This window comes from Cryptomeria japonica, chromosome 11 (genome assembly GCF_030272615.1).
Source record: "Cryptomeria japonica chromosome 11, Sugi_1.0, whole genome shotgun sequence".
Taxonomy (NCBI): Eukaryota; Viridiplantae; Streptophyta; class Pinopsida; order Cupressales; family Cupressaceae; genus Cryptomeria; species Cryptomeria japonica.
The window spans coordinates 251,214,362-251,218,030 of NC_081415.1; the positions used below are offsets into that span (position 1 = coordinate 251,214,362).

A 3,669-nucleotide genomic window follows, 5' to 3' on the forward strand; every position below is an offset into this window, starting at 1 on the left:
GTAGTTTGGGTATGAGACACTTGGGTGTTTGTGCTACATTGTGATAGTGTGTGTAGGAGAATTTCCACCTTTTATGGTGTGATATTGTTACTACTTTATCATATCCACTTATTGTGGAGTGATAATTCCACCTTCGATGGGTGATCCACCTCATGTGGAATATTGTATTGTTTCTCCTACCTACCACACCTATTTCCTACCTACCCTTGTTTCTTATTGAGCCACATGTCATGTTTGTGTGCTCACATATCCATATAGCCTTGCCTATATATGCAGACTCATATTCATTGTATGTAACAATAACTATTGCACTATTGATCATTTATCTATTGATGAGAATACAATTTATTCTTGTTCTATATTTTGTCTCTCTATTTTGTACTTTTCATTGAGCTCTTGATCTTGGTAAAATCTCACAAAAGCACCTCCCACCACAATTGTAGCACTTTGAGCCAATATTTTATCTGAGAATTTAAACATCCTCTGTAGTTGCCCAATGGTGATTTCCCCATAGAAAGCATAAATCTTCTTCCTACTTCGGAACAAAAAATTGGCTTCCATAATCCTCGCTCATGCCTCTGCACAACTTCTCAACTCCGATTTGGTATTCTTCCAAGAAACCTTGCAATGATTTTGGCTTCCTTCTCAAGGAAGCCTCAAGATAAATAAGGACAATGTTAAATGCAAACTTGAGTTATTTGAAAGCTATCATTAATGTCCTTCATTGCATAACACAATCCCCGCCCTTTGCTAACACTCCTCTTTCAGTTGTACTGAAAACAACTGGAATGACATTAATGCCCACTTCCCATGTTGCCCTCAAAAAACACATTCTGAAAGTCCTCCATTATAAATTTGCTAACTGCTTCAAAAGTAAGAGCCCATTTGGAAAGTATATTAGCTTCTACATTCTCTGAACGCCTCACATGACTTAATTGAAAATCCTCAAAAAAATTTAGTTCTTCAATTATATTGTAAATCCAACCTTGTAGATGCCATGCCTCAATCCCCTCCTTCATTAATGCCTGAATAATAATTAAAGAATCACCCTTTAAATGCAGTTTCTGAGCACCTAATCGTTTACACATCCTAAATGCTAACAAAGTCGTTGAAGCTTCAACCAAGTTATTTGTGCCTTCTTCCAATTTCTGAGCTCCTAACGCTAGGAACTCACCCTTCCAATCCCTCACTATGACTCCTACCCCTGATGGTCCTAGATTGCCTTTCAAGGCTCCATCAAAGTTCACTTTCCACCATCTCTCCATGGGTCTCTCCCACTCAACATTTGAACATCCTTTGTTGGTTTGAACCCAACTCAGCCCCTTAACGGGCCATTATACAATATTATTATTATTAAATATTAATTATAATATGGTCTATATGAGGAAGGGGACATTCAAGTAGACAATGTACTAGTGGATGAGATAGAGGCAACAACAACAATGCTGAAGGAAAATGTAGTAGCGACATTGCAAATGGTAATCAAAATCATAATAAATTACAAGTATAGTAATATTGTAAACTATTTGGTCACTATGAACATTATTACTAGTCAAAATATAAGTAATGCACATTTATTCTAAATAAATAATATGCATTTTTTTTTTAATGTAATAGTGCAAAAGAAATACTTAAAGTATATGAATTTTGGATAGTCGTGCAATATTCAAATGATAGGTAGTAAAAAATATCTTTATATAGATGGATGAATCTATCAAAATACAAGTATGATTGGGATATAATAAAGAAATTGAGGTTATCTTAAAATATAGCATTGCAATCAAAACAAAACAAGGTGAGACAAATTTTATTTTCTATATTTTATATGTCTCTAGATTAGCTCATAATTTGCTAACCATAGGATAACTTATTAATAGTTGATATTTTTTAATTTTTGAAATCAATTAATTTTAATAAAATGATATCAATTAGATTGTAGCAAAAATTAGTATGCCACAAAACATAATGTTCCCTTTAGACTTGCATATGAAGAAAAGTTCTAAATGTTATCCTTAATGTTGAATCTTGGTTGTGGCACATAAGATACAAAAACTTAAACTTTTGAGGGTTAAAACCACATTAGGTGAAAGGATTAAAATCTATCAAATAAGATGATCAAAGATTGTGAAGTTGTATTATTGGTAACAAATATCAAAATTTTATTCCAATAGAAAAAACTTGGAGAGAAAAAGTGTCACTTGAACTAATACACGTTAATGTCTATGGTCTAATGCAAAACCTTTCACTCAACAAGAATGAGTATTTTCTTATTTTGTTGATGACAATAGTAGAATTTGGGTATATTTTATTGACTTCGAAAATTAAAAAAAATTAGGACAGTTTTACAATCTAAAGCTAATGTAAAAAAGAATGTATTGTCCCTTGAAGACATTGCATACACATAATGAAGAAAAAATCACTTCAGAAAATTTTTAAATTATTTTTTTCAAAAAAGTGATATGCAAAGGCATACGATTGCATGTTATACTACTCAACAAAATGAAGTAACTAAATATAGGTACTATACAATCATATAAATGGCTATAATCATCCTCAAGTCCAAAGGATATTCCAAATAATTTTGAGTTAAAGTAGTTGCCATGCATCTTTGGTGATGCCTTGGCTATATTTTGTTATGAATGATCACAATTATGGGTGATTTTGGACACTTATGATTGGGTGATTTCATTGATAGTATGAGGTATATGATCTAAAGCCTATTGTTAGGCATATTACCATATCTAGGTTGGCCGAGTAAGTATGTACCGAGGACGTGAATGTGGGGTTGCTACATGGGCTTAGGCATTCATTTTCGTGATATGGTGTTTTTTGGGGATGCAAAAAGATATTAAGTCTATTTTAGTAAAACACTTAATTTGGTGTGAGTATAGCAACCTTGTGTGAAGGCAAATATGTTTTGGGAAGTGATTTCCACTTCATTTTGAATGGCTAAAAGAGTAGTGTGGCAGTTGCAATATTGTTAGGCCAATATGTGCCTATGGGATAGATGCCAATCACTAAATAGGATTAACAATCAAGTGAAGAAGTTAACAAAATTTAAATTCATTTGGGAGTATTATAGAGCTATCTAGGTAGCTTCGAAATATGTGTTTGCTACTCACTAAATTAGATTGGAATTGATAATTTTTTGCCTTTGTAAATTGTTTAGAACATTAATAGATAATTTAACGGAATATCTTAATCATTAGATATTTTATTGTGTAGTTGTTTGTTGTGAATGTTAGTTAAATCTATTCATGCAAAATCATTATAAATGTGAAAATTACTCATTATAAACAAAAATAAAATAAAGCAAGTTTAACATAAATGTTGGTTTTGGTGTATGATTTTTTTTTATAAATGACATCTAAATGAATTATTGAATTATGAAGGATAAAATAATATATCAAATAATTTTAGTAGCAATAAAATACATTATTTTTGGTAGCAATTTGTTTAACTTCCGCAGAACTTGATACTCTTTAACAAAACTAATTTTTAATAGCAACATGAATTTATTTTAACAATATTATATCTTTAGCAACAATTGAGATGGCTGACAAAGAACAATATAGCTTAAGAATTTAAATTGAAAAATGAAATATTTTCAATATGGATATCTTAGAAGTATTTTACATAAGTTTTTTAAAAATATAGTTATGTTACTTA

General features: G+C 31.0%; 1 protein-coding gene across 1 annotated transcript in view; it reads right to left on the reverse strand.

Annotated features, from left to right (window-relative positions):
- The window catches only part of LOC131069670 (uncharacterized), a 124,661-nt gene that overhangs the window by 80,139 nt on the left and 40,853 nt on the right, over window positions 1-3,669 (reverse strand). The window lies entirely within an intron of this gene.